At 38.3% G+C, this 13,966-nt stretch overlaps 1 pseudogene; it reads left to right on the top strand.

Moving 5' to 3' along the window:
• The first annotated feature begins 8,635 nt into the window (after positions 1-8,635).
• On the top strand, positions 8,636-10,414 carry LOC122472226 (annotated as a pseudogene).
• The last annotated feature ends 3,552 nt before the right edge of the window (positions 10,415-13,966 follow it).

The raw sequence follows: 13,966 nt of genomic DNA, 5'->3' as shown, positions 1-13,966 counted from the left end.
TAACAAGGCAAAAGCAAAAACAAAGAACAGAAAGCATGAAATATATCAGTTATAGGGGTCACCTGGGTGGCTCAGTCAGTTAAGCATCTGACTCTTGGTTTAGGTGCAGGTCTTGATCTCATTTTGTGAGTTCGAGCCCTACATCAGGCTCTGTGCTGACAGTGTGGAGTCTGCTTGGGATTCTCTCTCTCTTCCTCTCTTTCTGGCCCTCCCCTACTCACACTGTCTCTGTCTCTCTCAAAATAAATAAAGAAACTTAAAAAAATTTTTTTAAAGAAATACATCAGTTATAAGTTATTTAAACTTCTATACTAAATCAAGATTCAAACCATTCCCTATTCTATAACTGGTAGATAACAAATTTTTTATTCCCTTTAATGAAAGTAGGTTCTGTGATTCCTTTCACTTACTGTTTTAATATTTTGTAACATAAACTATGCTTATTAGTTTTTATCTTCAGTTACTTGAACAATATATATCACGTTTTAATTCCACTAGTTGTTGACTTAAAGATATGCAACACGTGCTAAGTGAAGATAGCCAATATATGCCAACAAAATGTATCCAAAACAGAATGTGTGGGAAAGCTTACAAGTAAAAGTGTGGGAATAATTAATAAGAAAAACAAAGAACAATAACAAAGATAAAAACAAAACAGAATAAAACAACGAAAAGCAGGATAAAAAATTAAGTTTTAACGTCAGAATACAGCAAAACAGTGGAATCTTAAAAAGTCTGAGCTGATTCTTGGGTCAAAATAATGAAACAAATAAATCTCTGTCAAAAATAAATTTAGAAAGAGCAAATAAATCAACAATGAGATATAAAAGGAACTAGAAGGCCTCACAGACCAGGTTGCTGGAAATCAGAGTGGCAAGATGGACTGATGGTAAACCAGGGTTGATCTTGTACCTTCTCCTGATCCTGAAACCAAGAGGCTAACGTTTAGCAGCCATGAGAGGGATAGGAAGCAAGCAAGACCTTGGGGACTAGCCAGGAGGGACTTGCAGTTCAGATCAAAGCACAGATGTAGGAAGGCTATATCCTCAAGGAAACAAGACACAAACCAAGACTTCCTACTACCAGCAAAAGAAGGCAAGAAAATGCATGAATCCCAACCTGGGCTCTGAGCAGGAGTATAACATGACTGTCAAAGAATTAATAGCTCAGGTCTGCCTTCAAAGGAGTTTGGTGTTGGATTTTATACACATATAATCCCAGAAATCCCAAAGCAACAACACTTAAAACAGCCCAGACTGGTAAATGGCCACGCTACCTAAAAGAGAAAAATAATCCTGCATGAAGGGATGTCTCCCTCACAAGACTCCCATATATGAAGCCCTGCTACCCATATTTCACCATCCAAAACACATGAGAAAAGAAGGTTGACCCATGAACAAGGGTCAACAGAAACAACAAAAGCACAACACAGAGAATTAGACTGTCAAAAATTTTAGATATAAGAATTATTGGATATAAACTATAAAATAATTAGGTTAAAAATACATGAGAAATAAAAGATGGAATGAAATCCATGAGAAAGGAACAAAAGATCATTTTATTTCCTAACATTATGACAGACAAAATACACTGAATGATCCACTAATTGAAAGCATTTAAATGCTGGATACTATATAAAGAAAATATTTTTAGCACATTATTGCACTGACACAAAAGCAAAGAATTTGCAGGTCCTCAAAATGCACTGAAAATTGAAATCCTAAAAGTAAAATGACACCAAAACTGGCTGTTGCCCTGAAGATTTCTGTTGCCCACCTGGAGACCCTGAGGTTTCATTTCAATTTCTACATGGGACTCTTCTACATGAGGTAACAAAAGTTGGAGTTTTGGGCCCACCTGAGTTAGGAACCTAATAAGGGATCTCAAACTGCAACACACACACACACACACACACACACACACACACACACAGCCTACCTCTATCAGTGTAATAATGAATTAGAAATAAACCCACTACATAGAAGGAGAAAGCCAGGAAGTTGCCCTAATGCAGCCTTTCCATTTGATGGAGGAGGAAAAAAATCCTCTTCAAAAAATTTGTATCCATAAACCAATACACCTGCAGGTTTTGTTGCACATTCATATTACTTATATGATAAAAAAAATACCTAAGTGGAAAAATTAAAGTGGTTCTGGGTTAACAATGTCCCCCAGGTGGCTGGCAAAAGCAAATAAGAATCCTCTTTGATGATTTTACCTTTAGTTTGAGTTTCAAAAAATTCCTAAAGATGTAGTCCTAGGAATAATGCAGCTTACACTGAAATTTCATAAAATACATTAAAAAAATGTTTTAATGTTTATTTCTGAGAGAGAGAGAGAGAGAGAGAGACCCAGAGTGTGAGTGGCGGAGGGGAAGAGAGAGAGGGAGACACAGAATCCAAAGCAGGCTCCAGGCTCTGAGCTGTCAGCACAGAGCCCGATGCGGGGCTTGAACCCGTGAACAGTGAGATCAGACCCGAGGCGAAGTCAGACGCTCAACTGACTGAGCCACCCAGGTACCCCTCATAAAATACATTTTAAGAAAAGGAAGATAACATGAATGAAAACAAGTAGAAATAACAGCTGCAGAAACAAACCCACAGAAATCAGATAGTGACAATGTCAGATATAGAAAAATATTATAATTAACATATTTAAAGAATTAAATGAGAAGCTTGAATATATGAGCAACAAATGACCAAAAAAGAACCTAACAGCACTTCTGGAAGTAAAATATACAATAGATGAAATAAAAATACTCAGTGTTGATTAAACAATAGAGTAATAGAATGTAGCTAAGAAAGATAAATAAAAACTATGAAGAAAAGTGAAAACACATGAAATCTAGAAATAGATGGTCTCATGTATATCTATTTAGGGTTCCAAAAGGGGAAAAATAGAAAGAATGGGAAAGAGGATCTCTGTAAAGAGATACGATTTGGAATTTCCAGAATTATTGAAAATCACAAAACCTCAGTTCAAAGAAACCTAATATATTCCAAATAGGATAAATAAAAAGAAATCTACATCTAGACACAGCACAGGAGAACATCAACTTAAAGGAGATCTTAAAACTATCGAGAGGATAATGAATGATTGTTAACATAGAAATGGCAACTAGGCTGAATGTTCACTTCCTGAAGGTAATAGTATAAGCCAGAAGACAGTAGAATGGTATATCTTCAATGTGTTGAAAGAAAATAAATATCAACTTAGCATTCTATACCCAAAGAAACTATCTTTGAAATATGAAAATAAAATAGACATTTTAGACAACATAGAGAGCTTGTCACCTTCAGTAAGGGAAATTCTAAATTTTATATATATATATATATATATATCTATATATATATATCAGAGAGATGGAAATCACATTGATTGGAGCAGCACTATTAATAGAAACATATATGTAATCCTATATTCTCTGGTAGTCACATTATGACCATTGAAAACAAAAGGTGAAAAATTGATGTTAATAGTTTATTTAGCCAAATGTATTAAAAATATCATTTTAAAAAATTACTGAGTAATAAAAAATTACTGATGAGATAGTTTACATTTATTTTTTCATAATAAGTCTTTGAAATCCAGTGTGTATTTTATATTTACAACACAGTGAAATTGCAATGCTGACATTTAAAGTGAAATGGAGTCCTATGACAATAATACATGCATGTTTAACAGAAAATGATTTTCCACTCCTTTTTTTCTAAATATAAATTTACACTGACTCAGATAAAACAATATTTAGTTCCTCAGCCTTACTAACTACATCTCAAGTGTAAAATAGCCATATGTGGCTAATGACGACCACATCGGACTGTGAAGATATGGAGACTTTGTGATTTGCCATGGAATAATGAGGAATTATGTTGGCAAATAAGAGAAAACTTAATTAAGCATTGTAACAGTCATCATCATCCTCATTGCCATTATCATAACCATTATTATCATGGAAGATATATAAGCAGCCAAAAACTAAGATAATGGAGGAAAATAGCCTGTAAGTTGGGCAGGAGGAATTAGAATGAAAGCATTTTTAAAACCTTATATTTTTGAGAGAAGGGTAAAAACTTTTAGACTTTGTTAAATTTGACACGCATGTCAAAATATTTGGGTAGGGTGATAGAAGAAAATATGGCAGAGTATGGACCTCCAGGAGCCATCCTGCACCTAAACCACTAAATGTTTGGCAAAACAAAACTAAACAAACCCTGTTATAATCACAACCCTGGAAGAGAACAGGTCTACAGCAACCAAGCACAGACTCAGCCAGCAGAAAAGCCTCCAAAAAAAAGGTAAGAGATCTTTGTGATATTCTAACTTCTAGCTCCATCCTCTTTCCTGTCATGGTGGCATTCTTAAAAATGGCAGCTTGCATTCCCAGGGTGGGTACCTAGAACCAGAAGAACAGAAAGGGTCTGATTCCCAAGGAACTGTGTTTCTCTGTTTTGACCTTGCTAGAGTTCCCTTCAAAGACTTATGCAAGTCTCCCCTTTGTTTTGCCTAACTCTGAACTCTATCAGAGTGGAGTGGCTAAGTGGTCCTCAAAAACAATGAAAACAAATACAATGAGCAGGTTGCTGTTGCCTGGGGGTAGGAGGCTAGGGGAGAAAGCTGGGACAAACAAAAGACATGCCAAAAACCTAAGAGGAAGAGCTAGGGAGTGCAATTTGGGGGGGGGGGGGAGTGGGGTAGAAGAGAGGCTTTATAATTGATTTTCAACAAGTTCCATAGGACTATTCAATGGTGAAGAGTCTCTTCAACAAATGGTGCTGGGACAACTAGATATTCACGTGTAAAAGAATGATGTACAAAAACTAACTCAAAATAGTTAACAGATCAAAATTTAAGCTCTACAGCAATAAAACTCTTAGAAGAAAATGGGAAAATTTTCTTGGCTTTGGCAATTGTTTGTAAATGGTTTCTTTCTTCCTTTCTTCCTTTCTTCCTTCCTTTCTTTCTTTCTTTCTTTCTTTCTTTCTTGTTTACTATTTTCAGAGAGAGAGACAGAGCATGAGCTGAGGAAGGGACAGAGAGAGAGGGAGACATAGAATACCAAGCAGGCTTCAGCCAACTCAGGGCTCGAACTCATGGACCAGGAGATAATGACCTGAGCTGAAATCGAGAGTCTGATGCTTAGCAGACTGAGCCACCCCGGTCCCCCTTTGTTAATGGTTTATTAAATGTGACCCCAAAAATACAAGCAATGAAGGAAAAAATAGATAAGCTAGATTTCATAAAAATTAAAAACTTTCATGCATATGGGAGCCTGGGTGATTCAGTCAGTTAAGCATCTGGCTCTGATTTCAGCTCAGGTCATGATCTCACAGTTCATGATATCAAGCCCCGTGAGGCTCTGCATGCAGACAGCAGAGAGGCTGTTTGGGATTCTCTCTCTTCCACTCTCTCTGCCATTCCTCGACTTGTGCTATCTCTCTCTCTCTCTCTCTCTCTCTCTCTCTCTCAAAAAATAAATTAATAAATAAACTTCAAACATTTGAAAAAACCCTTTCATCCATCAAAGGATACTCTAAAGGTGAAAAGACCATCCAGAAACTGGGAGAAAATATTTGCAAATCATGTATCTGATAAGCGTCTAGTATCCAGAGTATATAAAGAACTCTTACAACTCAACAGCAGACACAAACCCAATTTAAAAATGGACATTTCAGGGGCGCCTGGGTGGCTCAGTCGGTTAAGCGTCCGACTTCAGCTCGGGTCACGATCTCGCGGTCCGTGAGTTCGAGCCCCGCGTCGGGCTCTGGGCTGATGGCTCAGAGCCTGGAGCCTGCTTCCGATTCTGTGTCTCCCTCTCTCTCTGTCCCTCCCCCGTTCATGCTCTGTCTCTCTCTGTCTCAAAAATAAACGTTAAAAAAAATTTAAAAAAAAATGGACATTTCTCCAGATATCCAAATAGGCAACAAACACATGAAAACATGCTAATTGAATTAGTCATTTAGAAAATGCAAATGAAAAGCACACTGAGAAACTATTTGCAGTAAAAAAAAAAAAGAAAAGAAAAAGGAAAATAACAAGTATTTGCAAGGATGTAGAAAAACTATAATCTTTATGCATTTCTGGTAAAAATATAAAATTGTACAGTGCTGTGGAAAACAATTTGGTGCTTCCTCAAAAATGTAAACATGGAATTACCACATAACCCAGTACTTTCCCTCATAGATATACACCCAAATGAATTACACATAGGTGTTCAAACAAAAAGTTAAGAATGTTCATAGTAGCTCTATTTACGATAGCCAGAAGGTAAAAACAACTCAAATGTCTATCACCAGATAAATGAATAAACAAAATGTGAGATATCCATTCAATAGAATATTATTCAGCCATAAAGATAATTATTGCATATGTTACTGATACATGCTACAACATGGATGCACCTGAAAAACCTTACACGCAGTGAAACAAGCCAGATACAAAGGACCACATACTGTATGATGCCATTTACATGAAATGTACATAATAGGCTAATCCATAGAGACAGAAAGTTAATTTGTGGTTGCCAGGGGCTGGGGGGAGAGGGGAATTTGGAACGACTGGTTACATTTCTTAAAACATTTATTTTTGAGAGAGAAACAGAGCACAGGCAGGAGAGGGACAGGGAGAGATGGAGACACAGAATCCAAAGTAGGCTCCAGGCTCTAAGCTGTCAGCACAGAACCCCACACGGGGTTCAAACCCATGAACTGTGAGATCATGACCTGACCTGAAGTTGTACACTTAACCGAATGAGCTACCCAGCTACCTTGGGAATGACTGCTTAGTGGGTACAAGTTTCCATTTAGAGTGATGAAAAATTTTGGAAATATATAGTTCTAATTGTACATTGTGTGCAATTTGGGCTGGCTGTGCATTGCGAATATAGTTAATGCCACTGAATTGTACTTTAAAATGATTATGATGAATGTAATGTCATTTTACCACAATTAAATGTGTGTTAACCACTAAATGATTAGCCAGAGGACATATAATTTCTAAACACAGAAAGTAGACAAAAAAGAATAAAAAATTGAAAAAATAGCACCTGAAAGCAACCCACTGAAAAATATAGTCAGTATGATCAATAAGCTCTACACTCATATGTATGCGTATTTCATGTTTTCTTCAAAAGAACAAGATACCATATAAAAAACTCAGCATACAAAGATCTTTATCAATGTTTATTTTAAAATTTTTTATAAGGTTTATTTATTTATTTTGAGAGAAAGACCGTGCGTTCACAAGCGGGGAAGGGAAAGAGAGAGAGAGAATCCCAAACAGGCACTGCACTGTCAGCACAGAGCCCTATGTGGGACTGATCCCACCAACTGTGACATCATGACCTGAGGTGGAACCAAGAGTGGGTGACTTAAGGGACTGAGCCACCCAGGCCTCCCTTTCACAAATGTTTCTTTTTTTTTTTTTTCCAACGTTTATTTATTTTTGGGACAGAGAGAGACAGAGCATGAACGGGGGAGGGGTAGAGAGAGAGGGAGACACAGAATTGGAAACGGGCTCCAGGCTCTGAGCCATCAGCCCAGAGCCCGACGCGGGGCTCGAACTCACGGACCGCGAGATCGTGACCTGGCTGAAGTCAGATGCTTAACCGACTGCGCCACCCAGGCGCCCCCACAAATGTTTCTTTTTAAACTGTATGGGTTACACAGTAGATTAAGCAGAGCTAAAATAATAAATAATTAGTAGACTGAAAGATGGATCTGATGAAATCATCCAGAATGCAGCACTCATTAAAGACAGGACAGAGGTGCCTCTCCATGCTCAGCGGTAGAGCTTGCTTAGGATTTTCTCTCTCTCACACACTCTCTCTCTCTCCCCTCCCCCTCCCTCCTCCCCAACCCTCGCACCTGCTAGTGCTCTCTCCCTCTCTCTATAATTAAAAATATATACATTTAAGATACACATTTTTTAAAAGTTTTTTTTATGTTTATTCATTTTTGAGAGACAGAGACAGAGTGCGAGCAGGGGAGGGGAAGAGAGAGAGGGAGACACAGAATCTGAAGCAGGCTCCAGGCTCAGAGCCGTCAGCACAGAGCCCGATGCGGGTCTCAAACCCACAAACTGTGAGATCATGACCTGAGCCTAAGTCGGAAGCTCACCCAACTGAGCCACCCAGGCACCCCAAAATATATTTTTGAGAGATTAAAAGTCATAGAGAATTGGTTAAAGTCTTTATCATTGGAATTCCAGGTGGAGAAAATGAAGAGAATTGGAAAGAGGGAATATTTACTTCCGAGGGATAATTTTCCATAATTGATGACGATTCTTGCTTTTCATCTTCTCATTCAGAAAGTGCCACAAGCCTGCTGTCAGCCTATTTCAGTGAGCTCCTCCTGCACCTGTCAGTGCCTGAGACCTTCATTCACTGTGCTTCCCACAGACACATTGCTCAGATGCGCCCCTGGCGGCCGAGGGCTGCAAGCTTAAAAGCTCAGTTTCAACCCTCCTATGAAACCTTTGCCTACAGCCAGTTGAGTTTCCATTTCAGGCTAGTAACAGAAGGAGATGCACCTGGACTTTCCTGGAGCCCTCTGCGTTTTCAAGTGTCAGGCGGAATTAAGGGTTCTTTGACTGTAAACTGCACTTGTTTGACCAGTCCTGCTCCCCTCAGCAATTTGTCACCTACCAGAAGTGTCTCCAACTGTGGGCATCCCACCCTTATCCTAGAGTTGTTCTTTAAGCCACAAAAAAGCTGCATCCAAGTTTATTTGACCTCTGTTCTCTCAAGTGTCCATGAGGCTGCGCCCCGAGGGAGGTGAAGGCTTTGTGGTCAAGCTCCGTGGCCTGCCCTGATCCTGCTCTGTTGAGGATGTGCAGAATTTCCTTTCTGACTGCACAATACATGATGGGGCTGCAGGTGTTCATTTCATCTACTCTAGAGAAGGCAGGCAGAGTGGTGAGGCTTTTGGTGAGAGTGGTAAGGGCCATGTAAAAACGGCCCTTAAAAAAGACAGGGAAAGCATACCACAGAACCGAGATGGACTGAGTGTTGAAGCCCCGTGGTCCAAACGGTGCTGACACTGCCAATGATGGCTTCGTGCGGCTTCGAGCTCCCCCATTTGGAGGCACCAAGAAAGAAATTGTTCAGTTCTCAGGGTTGGAAATTATGCCAAGCAGGATCACATTGCCTGTGGACCTCAGGGGCAAGATTAGAGGGGAAGCCTTTGTGTAGTTTTGCCTCACAGGAGTTAGCTGAGAAGGCCCTAAGGAAGCATAAGGAGAGAATAAGGTGCAGGTATGCTGAAGTGTCCAAAGTCTGTGAAGTTCATGTCTATACAGCGGCCAAGGCCCCAAGATCGTCCTGGCACAGCCAGGAGGTGTATTGGCATCATCAAGCAAGTGGGCCCGGAGGGGATGAGGTCTGGTGATTATAATGCAGGCTATGGGGGCTCTGAGGACAACGGCGGTCTCAGCGATGGCTACAGCTTACCACTGATGTGTTTGGGAGAGACCTCAGCTATTGTCCCTCAGGCACGGATGACCACAGGTATGGAGACAGGGAGTTCGCTGTCGGGAGTAGCACTGGACAGTGTCCACATGAGAGGGCTGCCATGCACACCCACAGAGAACGACACTTACAACTTCTCTCCGCTCAACCCTGTGAGAGTGTATATTGAGACTGGACCTGATGGAAGCGTGACCGGCGGAGCTGATGTTGAGTTTGCCACTCACGAAAAAGCTGTGGCAGCTATGTCCAAAGACCAGGCCAACATGCAACACAGGCACATAGACCTTTTCCTGAATTCCACTCCTGGGGCCAGCAATGGGGCGTATAGCAGCCAGGTGATGCAAGGCATGGGAGTGTCAGCCCAGCCTACTTACAGTGGCCTCGAGAGCCAGTCTGTGAGTGGCTGTTATGGGGCTGGCTATTGAGGCCAGAACAGCATGGGTGGATATGATTAGTTTTGTAGGAACATTTGCACTATTGCAATCAAATTTTCACAGGCATACAACAAGCAGTGAAAAGCAATTATTACTCTTAGAAGAAGCTGTGGGACCCATTTTGCACCATGAGTTTGTGAAATCTGGATTAAAAAATTACCTTTGCAGTGTTTTCTCATGCAAACTTTCTTCTAGCATGTGATAATGAGTAAACTAAAACTATTTTCAGCTTTTCTCAAGTAACATTTTGGTTGTGTATTTCAGAGTGATGTTATCTGAGTTAAAGTGGTTTTAAGTACATTGAATGGATCTTTTACACCACATTGCCGTGAACACATTGGGGAGACATACTTTTTTGGACAACTCAAGGTGCTAGATCCCTCATTCAAAGACAAACATTTCTCATGTTTGTTCATTCTAGTTTATTTTCCTTTAAAGTCTTTTAGGTTAAGTTTAAGCTTTTAAAAATAAGTGAGTTTTGAAAATTGAGACTCATTACTAATACCGTAGGAATTGGTGAGGATTTGACTTAAAACTTACCTGTACTGTAATTTCCTTTTGGGTATACTTTGCTAGGTGGGACTTAAGGTTTTTTTTGTTAACTACATTTTTTTTCTTAAAGATTTTTCCACAATGAAAAAAACAATAAAGTGCCATAAATTATAAGACAAAGAATCTCTATTTCTGTTGAGATTTAATATATGTGAGTCAATACAATATCCAGCATTCCTAAATTCTGTCATAAATATTTTCCTCAAGGTACCCTGGCAAGTATTCAGTACTCATAATATATGCTAACATGTATATACCTCATTCAACACTTGCGATATGACTTTCCCAGTTCAGAAATGGTATCAATGTACTCTCTCTTGTAGTTAAGGAATAACAATCTAAATCCATACCAGATCCTGGTAAGCAAGCATGGTGATAATTTGGAGAAAAAATGACATTGAACATAAATATTTTTTTCTTGGCTCCAAATTCTACCTTATGTGGGAAAATTTCATGACCACTGGATCTAGCTTGGAAACTTTTCCCAAAGTTTAAGTGGTATTGTTTGTTGATTTTTGAGATAGAAATAGATATATCTTAGACATGGAATATGCTTATTAAGCCAAAAGTGAGGTAAAATGGAACAGGAACAGTTGAACAGGAACAGTTTTGTGGAACATGAAGTCATTATAAATATAGTCAGGTTGAAGAGTTACTTGGTACCTATTGATTTTATGCATTAGTTTAAAATATAGGCCTGTCCCACTTACTCTTTCCATTTAATATATGTACAGTGCAACCCAATAAATTTGCTTAAGTAATTGATCCACCTAACTAGCTTTAGATTTATTTCTTAAAAAACATAAAACCAACTTATATGTCTATTGTATCTTCCCCATACTTCCCCAGATTTGCAGTGATTCAGAACCAAGCTCATTTCTTGCCACAACTTTTGGGTATTGGTTTATACTAAAATTCTTTTTTCATGACCTAAATAAAACAAGTGTTAAAAGAGGCCATTTAAAATAAGCCAAGATGCAGAAGTCTTTCTCCAACTGTACCTTTATTGATTACAATGTGTATAACATGCCATTACACCAGGAAAACAACACCCTACTAATCACTTTGAAGCCTACTGTTGTACTTCCAAGACCTTGAACTTTCCCTTGCTGCTACTGGGTATGTTGTGAGTGACTGTATTGACTTTAAATCATTATGCTTTGGAATTAAGGGTAAGGATGTTTAGCTAAACAATGTTGGGTACCTGAAATTTACAAACATGAGTTATGTGTAAACTCAGTATAAGTAACATACATGAAAATAGTTTACAGTAAAGCCAAAATTCCCTGTAGCCTGCTTACACAACCTCAGCAGATAATCTTGTCCAATTTCACATGGTCGATCCAATTTTATGTAGTCAGGCTGAGGACTAAAATTGTCAAGGAATGCACTAGGAAATCAGGTCTCTATTCAGATTTTTATTATTATCATCATCATTATCATCTTGGCTTATTGACTAAATAACTCTCGCTTGCCTAGTAGATCTGTGAACGTATGTGCCTATTGAGCACTTGAAATGCAGTTAGTCCAAATTAAGATGTGCTGTAAGTATAAAATCCACACTGGATTTTTAAAAATTAACATGAAAAAGAGAATGTGAAATATGTCATTAAAATGTTTTATATTGATTACATGTTGATAATACTTTGGACACACTAGGTTAAACAAAATATATTCTCACAATTAATTTCACTTGTTTTTGATGTGAGTAATAGAAACTTTTAAATGACATATGTGGTGCATATTTGTGAGTTTCATTACATTTCTACTAGATAGTGCTGTAGCGGATTGTCAAAGATAAAGTTCTTGTTCAGTCATGGCTGTACTTTTTGACTCAAGAATCCCAAAAAGGGTCACTCATTTGGGTTAACGCCCCAAAACACTAATTTAAAATGTTAAGTATTAGGCCAACAGAGCTAGCACAGGGATCAGTATTAGGTTTATCTGGTCAAAGTATTTTTTCAAAGACATATATGATTGTGGCACTACAATTTCCTAAGATTTAATGACCTTGAAATTTTAGGAACCAACTTTTTTGGATGCAACTTACCTGTCTTTCACATTTATAACATATACATTATTTAAAGTATGTAGTATGTGTATTTTATATGTATATATATATATATATGTGTGTGTGTGTGTGTGTATTTTATATGTATACATATGTATATATATAAATATTTTATATGTATATGTATATATGTAACTTAATATTTACTTGATAATTCAGTATACAAATTATATACTTTATCCTATGTTATATTTAAAAAATAACACTAGGGGGGCACCTGGGTGGCTCAGTTGGTTGAGTGACCGACTTCAGCTCAGGCCATGATCTCATGGTTTGTGAGTTCCAGCCCCGCATCGGGCTCTGTGCTGATAGCTCAGAGCCTGGAGCCTGCTTCTGATTCTGTGTCTCCCTCTCTCTCTGCCCCTCCCCCACTCATGCTCTGTCTCAGAAATAAATAAACACTAAAAAAAAATTTTTTTTAATCAAAGAATAGCACTAGGGGAGCCTGGGTGGCTCAGTCCACTGAGTGTCTGACTTTGGTTCAGGTTGTGATCTTGCAGTTCATGGGTTGGAGCCCCACATCGGGCTCTGTGCTGACAGCTCAGAGCTTGGAGCCTGCTTCGGAATCTGTGTCTCCCTCTCTCTCTGCCCCTCCCCTGCTTACACTCTGTCTCTCTTCCAAAATAAATAAAAAAAAAATTTATAAATAAATAAATAAATAAATAAATAAATAAATAAATAAAAACACTAAGTTCGAGTAACACTATGAAAAACAATTCTTGGTCTTATTATTATCGGTCTTATTTTATAATGCCAAAATAAAAACTGTGGCTATAATCTGGTTTACACAGGAAAACATTAAAGATACTAGAGAGTAGAATAAAATCAATTTGGCAGATTTTAAGTCATAGTAAGCTAACTCTTCTGCACTTCACTATTTGCAATGAATTATGCTGTTACAGACATTACAACTTTTTTCTTCATTTCTAACTCAGTAACATGTCATTTTTTTTTACTTTGTTCTTATATTTTACTTTATCTTTCAGCTTTCTAAGTGAGAGTGTATTTCTTTGATAATTTAGAAAAATACTTAAAGTAATAAAGTTTTATGAGAGCTCAAAGGAAACAGAGTGGAGTAGACATCCACAGTTGGTCACTAATTTTCCCCCTTCTTTTGAGTACAGCCCTGGTTTTCCTTCAAAAACTCTCCTCCCCCAATGTTAGTCTGATGGTTTGGATGGAGTTAGATTCCATCCTCAGTACTTACTGTATCACAGCCCCTTGGCCACAAGATGGACACTCATCAGAGTCAATTCAAAATTAGTCCCAAGACTTTTACCAGACAACCAACAGAGATACTCATTTTTCCTAAGGAAATAGGAGCCATTATAAGTGATCTTGCACCACAAGGTAAGAGCCCTTCTAAAACTGGAATTAATACAGAGAAAAGAAGAACAAAGAGAAAGAGACAACATTGTTTGCGCTCCTGGATCCTGTTGTGTC

The sequence above is a fragment of the Prionailurus bengalensis genome, chromosome B4 (genome assembly GCF_016509475.1).
Source record: "Prionailurus bengalensis isolate Pbe53 chromosome B4, Fcat_Pben_1.1_paternal_pri, whole genome shotgun sequence".
Classification (NCBI taxonomy): Eukaryota; Metazoa; Chordata; class Mammalia; order Carnivora; family Felidae; genus Prionailurus; species Prionailurus bengalensis.
The sequence above is the reverse complement of the archived record's forward strand: the minus strand, read 5'-3'. Positions and strand labels throughout refer to the sequence as shown.